The 14,637-nt window shown below is 35.3% G+C and overlaps 1 protein-coding gene across 19 annotated transcripts in view; it reads right to left on the minus strand.

Annotated features, from left to right (window-relative positions):
• The window catches only part of LOC131435913 (probable phospholipid-transporting ATPase IA), a 195,220-nt gene that overhangs the window by 97,162 nt on the left and 83,421 nt on the right, over positions 1-14,637 (minus strand). For 2 of the 19 annotated variants that reach the window (XM_058604200.1, XM_058604198.1), the window contains exon 1: positions 13,008-13,362. The exons of 15 other annotated variants lie outside the window; for them this stretch is intronic. The gene's annotated coding sequence lies outside the window, so the exon portion shown is untranslated. Of the gene's footprint in view, positions 1-12,924; positions 13,363-14,637 lie in introns of those variants that run through there. 2 more of the 19 variants (XM_058604201.1, XM_058604199.1) reach the window with 2 other exon arrangements.

Consider the following 14,637-nt stretch of genomic DNA (forward strand, 5'->3'; position numbering starts at 1 on the left):
CGAAGCGTCCAAAGGCACAACAGTCAGCTGGGAAGGTTATAGCTTAAGTATTTTGGGATGCACATGGTATAATCCTCATCTACAATCAATAGCGAATACTGCATAGCGTTGTTAGATCGTTGAAATGCAAAAAGCCAGATGTGCTGCAAGTGTGTAAATTATGTCAAGGTTGAACTATTGGTTTTGTATAATTTTACGGCTTGCACTCTCTTCACAACTACAATCTCATTTATTCTTAGGACGAGTACCACAACGTATAAAATAAATCAATCAAGCTCGTGGATTTTCTGGCTGAATCTGATTGAACATTATTTGTATTGTGTTAGATGCTTCCATCAAAATAAAATATTTACGGAAAACAGAAACTTATTTTATTCGACGAAACGGCATACGGTAAAATTCCAGTAGGCGAAACGACTTAATTTTTTTTTTTGTTATTCATCTGTAAGCAGTTGCTTTGAAATCCGTGAGCAATGACAAAAATTTCAAGTTATTCATTAATCAAAGACAGTCTCGCCATTAGGAGGCTTGGTGCATATTTTTTCCATTTCACACATACTGCTCGACTTTCCTGCAGATGGAAGATTCCCATTGCAGAGTAGAGGTATTTGCAGTAATTATCAAATGGGTGAATTCACGTTGACTTCCCTACAGCTTTGCTGCTACCCACCGGCTGATGCAGATTTCTCGGATGCTTCATTATTAACCGGATATAGGCGCATCCGAACAATATTCTTTTCACCCGGTAAAGTCACTTCGTGTTTGTGCTGTGCCGGGTAATCAATCAGTCAGTTTGGCAAGGTCGACCGGTTGTATAATCTTCAGCTTTTTTATCTGATTCGCATGCACAAACAAATGCGAGCTTCATTATATTTGGGTCAGTTAATGAGAATAGAATCGGTGTGCAATATGTTCATAATAATAGAAATGGCTAAATTTATGTAATATAATAGTTACGGTGGTCGTTTGGTAGAATCTCGTTGTGCTACGATCGGAATATGAAGTAATTCAAACTTAACTGTCATTGGTTATGCAATTTCATCTCATCGAGTGGAACAAAGAGAAACATTTCGAATGGTCGCAACGCAGCAAATGAGTGACACTTTTTTTTCATTACTAAAACTAAACGTACATTTTTTCAGTATATATCTAGGGCCATTATTGTCGTGAGAAAATCTTTCATTTGACGCGCCTAATTTGCAGATGTTCATCGAAGGGTAATGTACGTAATACCGTAAAATGATCGATTGTTTGATTTCAGCCGATTGTAACAGGCATTTTTTCCGCTATAAAAATAATGTTCAAGTTAGGCGTCAGTTCTTAGTATCACTATTTCACCACGGTGACAGAAGGCTTACGACCCTAGCTTGTTAGTGCCAATGATGCAAAACACTGACGGAAGCAGAACAGCAAAGGCTTCCAGCTATGATACATTTTCGCTGGAGCAAAATGCAATTAAATTTTAATTAAAAAGCATTCTCCATTCACCACATACGTGGAGCCATCTTGCGGTGTCGTTGATTTTCAAAGTGCGCTACATCATTTTGCACCAGATACCGTGATTTGCAGGAAGTAGGCTGCTAACAAATGGACGTCCGTAGGTTGGTTCGTCGATGCTGAGTCACGGCACCGTATGCTGATGGATGCGAATAGATCTTGTTTGTTAGAAATCAAATGACATCATCTGAGTGAGAACAGTCGGATAAATAGGGAGAGGAAACTAGGGTCGAACCCTTTGATATATCTCGTTCGATAAAAGTGAAGCTTAATTCGGTTACAGCGGTTTAAACATAAATAAAAACCATTTTAAATCCACTTTGTAGTAGAATGATGTCTTTCTCATGTTACAGTGGGGTTCTTAAAAACAACTTTTAATTTACTTTTGAATTAAAGCAAAAAGGTTTGTTTGACCATCAACTAACATAACTTAGGAAATAAAACAGTTTTGGACCAAATTCATGAGGATTTATGTGATTTTTTTTGCATCATTCCTCTAAACCACGATTTGAAAATTCTAACACACTTCAGCCTGTAAGTTCGGAACCGGAAGCTTGATTCAAAATTGAATTGTTGATGCTTATCCACCTATAACTCCGAAACTAGAAGACGTACAAGGAAAATTCACCTTGCTCCACATTGAGAATCGATTCACGTTTCTTGGCAAACAAACTTATATTCAAAAACAGCCAAAAACACTTCTGAAATGACCCCTACTCTGTTCCTAATTTGTATCAATGGATTTATTTTCATCCTATCGTTAGTCCTATATTCCTTCTATCAATTAGCAATGGCGGTAGCATTCAAAACAAAATATTGCGCTACTAGACTCTCAGGTTTAAAATGTTAGAATTCTTATTAAACAGACCTAATGCCAAATGTGAGACAAAGCACGATATTTTTAGAAACAGTTTGTAATCAATAGGATTTTCAAAAATTATTCGGTCGTGCTCTACACTGGACCCTTTATAAAATTTGCTTCTATTTTAAATCAATACACAGACGTTCCTAGGCTATGGTACCCACTTGGTCATTGGTTTATTTTGTGCTGATTCAAACAGATTTTATAAAATCGTGTATTTGTTTTTTTTTTAAATATATAAAGTATATTGAACATACATACATATATACTTACATATAGAGCTTTTTTTAGGAAACACGTAAGGACACACATTTTTAAGCCTGTCATACTTATCAATTCTTGAATGATTTTGATCATCAATTAACGAGATCAACAAATCGGAATAATGTTGCTCTCTTGATGTTAATGTCTCTGTTTTTACGTCATCAACCATATGGCAAAATTTTTTACGTAAATTGTAAACAAAAGTTACAATTTTATAACAAAAAAAAACGAATAAAAAGTCCTGCTACTATATTGTACTAAACAATATTATGTTTAGAAGTTTTAAAACAAGAAATGGCTACAATATTTTCTTCTTAACTTAACTATCCTGGAGGAAATACAAAAAAATGTACTTTAACGTGTCCCTTAGAGAAGTCCCGGGTTGGCGGTTCAATGCATAGGACGCTGGTCTTACAAGCCAGTTGTCGTATGTTCGAGCCCCGACCTGGAAGGATTCTTAGTGTCAATAGGATAGTAGTACTAGCCATGCAATGATTTTGTACACTAAGAATCGGCTGCGAAGTCTGCTGAAACAGAAAGGCCAAATTCCACAAAAGGAATGTAATGCCAAGACTTTGCTAAGAGAGAAGTAAGAAAAATGCGCTGCATGCATACGTACATACACACATATATACATACATACATGTACACATATATACACATGTATTCAAGTCGTTCCATATCTTATTCATTTAATTCATAAATGAAGCTAAAAGCTGTAACACATATTTTTATTAAATTGTAAAGCTAATTGATTGATACAAAAAAAAACACATTTCTTCACACAAAAATTCACAATTTGACTGGAATTTTGTCCCATTATAGGTAATTATGTTTCCATACGTAGCAAGATAACCATTTTTAAAAGTGTTTTCCAACAGAAACTTTTTCTAATCCAGCTCTGAAAGTTTTTGGTAACATCAGCAACTAGTCAGAAAGATTTTCAGCCCTGAGTGTGGAATGATTATAAAGTTGAAGTTCTCCATTGAGTAAGGATACAGACAAGCCCTGGGACCGTGACAGCATCATTCAGTCTGTCTTAAGGTTGCGCTAATGCCCAGGGGATTATAAAGTTGAAGCCTTCCTAACCTAAAATCTTACAAATAATTCGTTTCATTGTTTTTCTCATTTTATGTCATAGAAAAGAATCATAGTTGAGCTCGAATATTTTGGGAATTACTGAAATTATTTATGATGCTGACAAAAGATCAAATTTTTGTCGTGAATACTTACTTTACAATGGGGCGCCTTTTCAAAATTTACCCTCTGAGATAGTGATAAGTTTTTGATCGTGAATATCTCTTGTTATATCTAATGAATCAACATATTTTTTGCTACATGCCATCGGCAATATGATCACAATTTTATGATCAAATTTTCAGTTTTGTGACATAATCTCAAATAATTCAAAATTAAAATTTTCTGAAATGTTTGGTATAAACGAGCATCAAAGAGGATAATTCATAAGGCGCGTTTGCCTTTCTCGTATTTTTAAAGCTCATAGCTGATCTGTGAAAGGATTTATATAATCTAACTACCAATAGAATCGGAATTTTTCAATTTAAACGTGAATAGCAAAAGCATTGAAGTATTTCAATAGTACACTATTAAAAAACCTGTCCCATTTGACCCATGTCAACACCAGCCAAACAGAACGCGTTCTGAGGAAGAGAACAAAATATCTGCTGCTGTACAACAGAGAAAAATGTTCCGAACAGTGCTTAATATCGTAGTGAGTTCCACAATTTGGTCCTTCTGAAAGGCAGGAATGAATCCCGTACAGCCTTCCTGATAATTTCTTTCAACGAAATGCAAATCTGAAATGAAATAATCGAAATTAAAATTCTATATGCTGCTATTTTTATAGATGCTAGGATCTCTCATGAGTGAAAAAGCAAATAAACGAAATCACGTAAAAAGAAACCTCTTAACAAAAATTGGATCAGTTTGGATTCTATCGCCACTGCGAGCAGATATATTACGACAAGAGCCATTACGTCACAGCTGCCAGTTGTTTGCTTTGGTGAAAAAACAACGAAAACAGAACAAGAGGTTCTAATGGCTCTAAAAGTTTTCTAAAGAACTAGTTGGATTTCTTCTTCGCAAATCGAAGGTAAATATCCTCCGTTTAGTGCAAATCTAGAACAGTTTGATTAGATTTGTGCACTTTTTGCTGTGCAAAATTCACAGTAATCGAGATCAAGTGAAGCCTTCTTTGTTTTTGCGAAAAATGTGCAAAAGGGGAATGCTTGCATAATTCATACAATTAATCAACTAATTGATATTGGGAAGTGTTAAGGAACATGTCAGTTGTTTTCGTATTCACGACATCCAGTTATGTCTCTGACATTACCCACGCACCTTTTCAGAAACCATATTCCATATATACCATGGCACAATTGCTTATTTCATAATATTTCTAATTTCATTTCATTCATAAGTGCAAAGCGCGGGTGTCAGTTTTAACAGGAACATTCTACGAAAAACGACTTTGAATCGTAACCTGTCTTACCAATCTGACGGCTGCGAAACTGCTAAGCGATGCCAGTTATTGAAAACTGTTTATTCAAGACGTCGTTTGTTCAAAAACCAAAATATTACTACTACTCACGGATTGATCTGTACAATAAAAACATCCGAGCTAAAAATACCAATTGAAAACTGAAACTTAACCGGCGGGTTGCTTGGAAAATTACCTTGCCCCTTGGCTGAAAGTTCCACTCAGTGTGAAATTCTGTGTGGAATGTTTCTTTACATCGTTATAAACACTCCCACGCCGTGGCCCGGTTCAAAACCAGTCGATCTGTTGGCGTCGGGAGAATTACAAATACGAATCGTGAAAAGAAAACAGAGACGAACGGTGGTAGCACGTAAATTCGACCTTCACCACATCTGCTTCGAATGAAAAACGCCCCTGCCTGAAACTCGGCTTCGGGGACTTTGTAACCAGACTCTAAAGAAACTATTCTACGGTTTTACTCGTTCCGTTAACCTGGGAATCAACGTAATATCGAATCCACTATAAGTTAACTTTATTTATGTGAAACCAATAACCATCCCACTTTTCCGATGAAGCGCCACTAATGACTCAATCAACCTGGCAAGAGACTTTTCACAGTGATTTAATTTCATCCGTGACTAATGAACAGCAGCGCCTATTAGTATGCTGCCACGACAAACTGTTCATTCGAGGTGGTAACTATAATCACACCTACCCTGGTCAGCCTGACATTGACTCCTGTTCTGGCGGAGTTACCCATCCCATCCCCGGCTGAATGTCAGCTGACCTTCTTGGAACTAATCGATACCGTTTTGCCGTGTGCCAATCAACGCACGTCGTTATTTCATCGTGCTTTCATTCGTTACCTGCCACAGACGGGTTTAGCAGTCAATAAACACCTCATCGTATAGGCAGCAGGGCACGATTCGTTAGTCGAACGAATTAACAGATACGTTTCACGTGCAGTAAACGTACTTGCATTGACATACGGAGAAAACGAGAACGACAAGTCAGTAGCAAATTTGGTGTCCTGCTTGCCTTGAGCGATGCTCTGCACTGGGCCATTTGAATTCCATTGGAAATATATTTTGCTAGTAAATGATTTGTTTGTGCAGACAAACAGACTGAGCCAAGTTCTGTTTTTAAATGCATTCTTCGACACGGCTTTTTAGAAGACTTTTTCAAAATATTTGGTATAGCTTTTGGCGGTTTCGTTAGACAACACAGATTTCTCAAAACAGTACTTTCGTCGAAAGAATTAGTTTAGGGGAAACGAGATCCATTATTTTAGCGTGAACTTCATTGCTTTCTACATGTTTTGAATTGTCCGATTTACATCGTGTTGTACTATAATTTTTTGTCATTTTAAAAGTAACGTTATAATGTCTCGCTCATAGATGTTTTTATTCCAACACGCAGCAAAATTTTTCCCACCTTGACGTTTCCTGAATCTTCAACCGACTTCTGGTTCTGAAACTATAATTTAATTTCGATTTCTTCGCGTTTCGCCTTCGGCTCATCAGTGCTTTAAGTAGCTTCAATCAACTCAGCATCTTCTGAAGCTTCCGTCGCGGCGGAGTATTCAAAAGCACACAACATTGAACTCTTCAACAAGGGCATCGCCGGAATCAACGTGTCTCCGATATCAACGAAGAAAACCCGGAATGTGAATTATCAATCAAATTAGAAAAATATTTGGATATTTCAAGAGGTATAAAAAGCAAATATTCGGGTTCCCGGCGTATGAAGAATTACACAAAACGAAGGCAGCAGAGTTGGAGCATTAAGTGATTACTAAAATGATATAGCAGTTTGCTAAGCCTGATTGCACTAGGAATGAAAAAGTGCGTTTGTTGTCAGTTTTGCCAAACTTGTGGTCGAAGGAGAAAATAGCCACCCAATTCAAGGCGAACAAATACATTGTGTTGGAGGCAAGAGAATCAACGGACGAAAAAAAAGCCAAGAAACAAACGGGACGCAGCAGGAACGAAACGATAGAAAACGAGGTGCTTCAATATTTCAACAGCGATGACGTCAGCAGAGTAATGCCGGGATCAAGCGATCAAAGTTTTTTTCGGTGCATATTTTTTAGAGAGTCCTATTAATTCCTTACAACTTCTTCCTGGACGTCATTTTGTACGATTAACGGTTTCCGAATTACAACGAGAAGAACTTGATCATTTGCATGCACCCGTAAACTGTTCTAGCTGTAACTTCTTCATTTTTCAAAAAGCGCGAATGGGATAGCCATCAATCTGTAGGTTTTAATAAGTGCTTTAAAACAAAAATTATTAAATAAAAAAAAATCGAAACACTGATATATTTTTAATTCAATTTTTTTGGTTCATTTCGTCAATCTGTAGCTTTTAATAACAGCTTTTAAATAAAAATTATCAAAAAAAAATTAAAACCCTGATTTTTTTTAAATTTTTTCGGATTATTTTTTAATTATTGAGAAGAAAAAATTTTTTCAGTGTATATTTTTTTTAGAGTGCCCGATCGATTCCCTACAACTTCTTCCTGAACGCCATTTTTGTGCATTTAACGGTTTCCGAGTTACAACGATTTGAAAAAGGCATTTTTTGTGAAATGCAAAAATACATACGCCCTTTTTAAAAATCAATCATGAGTCGGATTGACCTCTCCATCGGTTCAAAACTCATGGTTTGCCAAACTGAAACCATGTGCAAAGTTTCATACAAATCGGAGAAGGTCGATTCTGATTTTGTCGCTTTTTCGTCTACTCATTCCTGGAATTGCTCAATATGAAAGAAACTCCTGGACATGTAGACTTCGTTAACAAAAAGGAAATTTACATACTTTGTTTGTACAAAATTGATGTAAGTTTTTTTTGCAAAGGGCCAAACTTGTTTACCATATTTTTGCCTTTCTCATATAGAAAGGCTATACAATCACTGTGAAAACCGACATTTGAACCGAGGCCCGGAGGGCCGAATGTCATATACCATTCGACTCAGCTCGACAAAATGTGTGTGACAAATATCTGTGTGTGTGACAAATATTGTCACTCATTTTGCTCGGAGATGGCTGAACTGATTTTCACAAACATAGATTCAAATAAAAGGTCTTAGGAGTCCATAAAAATATTCCAATTTTCAGTCGGTTCAAACCCCTGGTTCAGGAGGTAGGTTGCTTATCGTAAAATTGTCAATTTCTAAAATTGTTTATTATTCCCTTTACATTGGTTAGTGAATTTCTCTAGTTGGAGAGAGAGTCTGTAACCAAATAAACCCTTGATAGTCCCATAAATGATTTGCTGATTGTTATCCAAGTCCGACTACCGATACATTTTTTTCTAAAATTCAACTCATTATCGTGAAAATTGTGTAGATTATATTAGTTTATGGTTGAATGAACCGAATGTCACTATGATGATATTCAGTTTTCAAGTTCCGGAAGTACCGCTAATAGTAATCAAGTGTGATAAAATGGAGCTCACTTCATTTTTTTATATATGCTTGAATCTAACATAAATTCAAATGTAGTATATTAATGTAGTAGTTTTGTGCAGCATAAATATTCAATACTCTCTTCTAAACTTTTCAAAATTGTGGTATTTCGGGGAACTTCTGCTATATATAGGAGAAAATGAAATTGAGAAAGGTGGATTAAAACAGATTGTTTTTGGACAGATATAAAAGGTTATCAATTGATATATTTCGTTCTTTACTATCTTAACACTCCTAATACCAAGCCTAAAAAAGTTACGCGGAGCACCAAGCCTAAAAAAAGTTGGAATGGTAACTTTGAGTTATCATAGCTCAGTTGTTACTTGACCAATTTCGATAAATTTTACACTCTCGAATTTTGTGAAGTTTGTAGATTATTTAAGGTATGTCATTATTGACGATCACTTAGGAAAAACTAATGGAAATCTGATTTTTCCCGTTCCAAGTTTTTTTTCAAGCTCGAAATTGCCCTATCTGCATTTATGCGGCACCTGTATCGCGAATAGAATAATGAGAACTTCAACTTCACCGAGTCATAACTTTGTTGTTAGTCAACCGATTTTCGAAATTTGTTCACCATTGGAAAGGTATTACTTCCAGAAATAAAATGCACTGAAAAAAACGAAAAATAGGGTTGCCTACCCAAAGTTATAATAAAAACTGTAGATAGATGTCATCAGAAAAGGTAAGACTTTTTACAATGATCGTAAATATCTCGAAATTCGAAGCGATGACCTATATATTTTTACACATCATTCGATTGCTAGTGATACCAGCTACAATTTTCGCCACACTACCATTTATGCACTATTAAAAGAAAACCTTAAAAAATCGATGAATTTATAAATAGATATGACATGTACATTTTTCTACTCCAAAATATTGGAATCATTACCAGAAACAATGTATTGATGAACAAAATTATATATCCGATCAACGAAATCTCAAGAAATTTGTTTCAAATACAGAGAATTTTTATTATTGGGAAAATTTTGCCAAACAAAATTAAAACAAAACTTTTGAATTATGTGACATATATTTTTTCATTATATTAGTTGGAAATTTATTATGAACAAAATTTATAAAAAAAACTGAAACTTGGATTTCACTGACAGTCTTAAAAATATTGGTAAATATACCTAAACTCAAAAAATAATTATATTTTTGTATTGCACAAAAGATCTAAACAATTTTTATGCACAACCCAAACGCAATTGAAAACTACTAACATTCTGATTTTGTTTTAGGTTTTCCGTAGAATTTCAAAAAAAAAATCGGTAGAAGCCGTGTCCGTGTTGATTTCATCTATGTCATAGAGATGTAATAAAATATGTTTTGTTATAATTCGGCTATCCAACGATAAAATCTTTGAAAATGTCTATTTGGCGCCGGAGCACGTATGCCAAGTATGAACAATTGAAATCAGTACATTTCGAAAGTTAATACTGATGAAATCTGGTGTCCTATGCAGAGATGAAATCTAATTTCTCTTAAGGGGTGGGTAGGGTCTAACACTTTTGAAAAATCATTTATTGTTTTCTTTATATTTTCTTATAGTAAGACATTTTAAGAATATTATGTGAAATTTTCAAGTCTATTGGAACGAAACTCCGGAAGTTATGAACCTTTACCTATGGCTATCTATCATCTATGGCTATCTCTGCGAAGAAGCAAGTGCTCGACGCACAGACAATAGATTTCTACTTCGATTGACTTTAAAACTTGACAAAACATTCTTGAAATGTTTTGTTATAATAAATTATAAAAGAAAAAATATGATTTTTTGAAAGTGTTTAGTTCTAATGGGCTCCCTGGAGTAATAAATTGTTTCCATTGATTTTATAGACAAAAAACTCTAAACGTCATTCAAAACTGCACCAATTTTTTTCAAACTTTGCACACACTTTCTACATATAAAAAACCAGACCCCAACGTTTTCCTTTTTGTTGTTTGTTACTTTGGGGAGGTTTTACAGCTACAAAATGGCGAATTTATTTTTGGGGAAAATCGTAGTAGTACGTGGACTACTACCACCATATTTGATATTGAACTTATTATTAATAAATGTTTTATTTTACCCCAATTTTAATCTGCATTTATCGTTCGCCAGAGTTGATATTGTGCTTTATTATGGCACAGTTTCTGTTCGGTTCGTTTTGCATAAGGTCATTTGGCATAATAACGTTGGGTATAACGCTGTTTGACATAATGGTTATTTGGCATAATGATAATTTGGCATAATGCCATTTGTCATAATAATTGGATTTGTAAATTTTCGTTTGTGTTTCGATCGAGTGATGTTGTGCAAGCAAAACTCGAACGAAATATGTGAACTTTATATTCGGTCCAAATATTTCGATAATATTAGGTGAAATAGCATTATTTTTTAATATAATGAGAAATAACCATTATGCCAAATGGCGTTATACCAAACGGTATTATGCCAAACGACTTTATGACAAACGTGGTAGCCCCGTTTCAGGTTTGTATGCAAAAGGCAACCGTTTTCGACGGAGTGTTAACTCAGCCGGCGTCAATTCGGCGGCATTGTGCCACCGAGCTACCTAAGCTTCGGACTGCGTCACATCAATCATCTATGAGATAGCGAAAAAAATAATGTCGATAGAGAGCTACAATCCAAACTAAACTAAATCATGTTGGTAGTCGGAGAATCAGTGACGAATATCTTTCGATAGTGTAACTTCACTTAGTCAGAAGAATAAAATTATACCGAATTACAAACTGATGTTCCATTAAGTACTGCCGGATGTTTTGACGGGTTTGGTTACAGAGGAATGTTCAAGATTGTAAATGGCAAAAGCGTGTAAGCAACCACTTCCATGCTTAGTCAAGTATAAAATCAGTGTACTGCTGTTGATCAACATTGTGAAAAAGTCTTATCATTTGTTTACCAACCGCAATAGTACAATAGACTGTATGCTGATAAATAGTGCCTTGATATACCATTTATCACTGAAAAGTCATTGAATAAATCCTACGTAGCAGATTTTATTCAATCTGAGTTGATTGAATAAAAAAAAAGATAGTCATGAAACATGATTCGTTGATTGTGGATTTTAATATGTGGAAAAGCGGAAAATGACTTTTAATTTAAGGAATGTGCGGTATTTTTATGTCATGAGTACAATCCATAAATGACAGTCATATCATGAACTATTTCATCATAGTTTTACGCATAGATGAGTAGTGTAACAGAGGTATTTTGGCCCACTTTGTAAAAATATTTACCAAATGTTGTAATATCTTTGAAAAATCCTTCCGCAATAGGTAGTTTAATGTGATTAGCTTCAAATTGATGCAACATGGGTTACTTAACATTGATTAAATCCATAAAGTTTGTTAGGTGGGTCAAAGTATATGAAGTGGCCAAAAGACCTCGGTTACCCTAACTCGTCTAACATTGATAAGCATGATTTCATTGCCGGGTTGGGATTCGATGTTTTGGCATTTTGTTTTCAAATATGATTCAAACATCATTTCTTAAACACGATTTCTAATGATTTTTTGCAAGTTATGGATTCGAGTTCTTCCTAGAGTTTAGTTTCTTCAAGTTTTTAGTTTTACTATTTCATAAATTTTTTTCTAGTCTAGTCTAGTCTAGTTCTTTTGTTGGATACTGATCAAAATAAATGTGGAATTTGTAATTTAAAAGACATTCAAATTAGTACCATTTTCCGGTTTATGATTCAAGAGCAGATGACATTAATTTGAAAAGAAAATTTCCTATGAATTATCTTCGAGGTACTGACTGCAAACCGTCACACTTAAACCGAACCGCAAATGTATGGCTTCTATCGGTCAACCTTTTACTACAGGTGGTTCGTGTGAAGGATTCATATATTCCTCTTGAACGACGTACCAATGAATAATTGTAAGCACTGGTGCTCGGCTAGAGCGGTTGCTGGAGTAGACGAATCAATAACGTTGAAAAATTCATGCTTCTCGGTTGGTTGATTTGAAAATTCAGATCGTATGCCAGCCTTTCAGTGTCGCATGTGTTGAACTGAAACGGAACCGACTTCACAGGAACCCAAACTCACTGGCTGCTTCAATCATGCAATCATATTAAATAAATGTGAGTCATTGAACAAACGAGCACTGAATACACTCTGGTAAAACGAATGTGCGATCTTCACTGGTCGAACATTCTCTTCAGTTTTTATGAACGCAACACAACCGACTCGTCACACATATCAAGTTATCAACAATCACAGGTTTCCCCACATGACCTGTGACACTATGCAGCGCTTAACGTCATTTAGCACTGCCTAGTCACGCCAGAACAACACCACGATTCAAACATCTCCTACCACATTTACTACGAATCTCACGTTACGCACCACTTGGATAATGCAATTAAAAACAATACTCTAATCTCTTTCATTACACGTACCGATCTCCCACGTACTCATATATGACAACGATTGACGCTCCGTGAATGGGAATGACAATTCCACTGTTGACAGCACTTCTTCATTAATGCATCGCTTGAGCACCCCATTTCAATTGGTTGACCCAGAAAAATCAGACGTTTCACATCACATCACAAGAAATACACAATCGGTTAAAATGTTGCCGCTGAACTGTAGTGTTTATCAACAGTATTTGTTGGATTTACACACTTTTTTTAGTAAAAATTGAATCATACACGGAACCGATGGGAGACGAATTCGAAGTAAAAAAAACGTAACTACACTAAACTAGTGACGAGACTCATTACTAGCGACCCGATCGGTCGGGCACCAACATCGATTGATGGAAGGAGCTTGCTGCGATGGTACTCGTGCACGAATCGTAGCGTGTAGCGGCATTCAACACAGAGTTGCCATGACGAGGTCGGTGTGTGTGAGTGTGCTGAGCTATGTAAACATGAGCAGCCGTGTGAAAAGCGAAGACTACACTCAAAAAAATCCGCACGTTAACCTTATGTGAAAAAACACGTAGATTCCAAAAATGGCTTTGTCAGCGGAGTTTACGTGATTTTCTTAACAACCATCGGATAATGATTTAATATGAAATGAACTATATGTCAGAATTATTGCTGTTGTCACATATATTTTATGTGTCATGTATTCACTTGAAATCATTTTGTCTTGTTCATTTCGTGCTCGCAACATGGCGTCTGTTGAAAAACCTGGATCAAACAACATATGCCAAATCCTTTTTGACCCTTCTACGGTATTTATCACAGTGATTTTAGGGTAAAAAATTGCTCATTAATTTTATCGACAGTTATGAAGTATGAATAATTTTTATTATACTTTCAGATCTAATATTAGTACCAAGCAGAAGTATAATTTAGAAGTAGTCACGTAGATATTATGTGATACAAATGTGGACTAAGAGTTCCCGAATAAAAAATATTGTAGAAAAACAATACGATTTGTTGTTACAAAACCTTCCACAATTTTGCTTTGATCATTGAAAAATATTTTGATGTATTGTTATACACTATTCAACTAATTGTGAACATTATTTACGCAATAGAATGTATAGGTTGTTAAGTATCGTAACAATTCAAATCATAAAAAATTTTCTCCTATATGTTTTTTAGAAAACAATTAAATGTACAGTTTGCATATTGTTTGAAACACCACGTGTACAACAAATTCAATTGCGAATCGCACTAACAATATATATTGAATCGTTGGAAATGAAAAAAAATCTTGTCAAGATACAATAAAATATATTGTAACGCATAGATCTAATTGTGAATCAATTGTTTATGCTATGGTTTATTGTTTTACGGGTCATGAGTTCATTCTGCGCTATCTATATCGTAGCATTGAAATGAGGATTTTTCTGAGTGTAGAGTTTGTTTTGGGTCGATGCATGGTGTGTCAGAAAATAAAGTTTGGGGTCATTTTTGTAGATTGCTCATGAGCACATAGGCATTCTGTAGGCTGCGTCTAAACATGATGCTTTTGCTGACATACGGAAAAAATCAGCTGTCTTCAAATGTCTTGTTGTGCCAATGTGTAAGAAATGCGGATGTATTATTCATGAGTGAACAAATATTATTA

The sequence above is a fragment of the Malaya genurostris genome, chromosome 3, assembly GCF_030247185.1.
Source record: "Malaya genurostris strain Urasoe2022 chromosome 3, Malgen_1.1, whole genome shotgun sequence".
Classification (NCBI taxonomy): domain Eukaryota; kingdom Metazoa; phylum Arthropoda; class Insecta; order Diptera; family Culicidae; genus Malaya; species Malaya genurostris.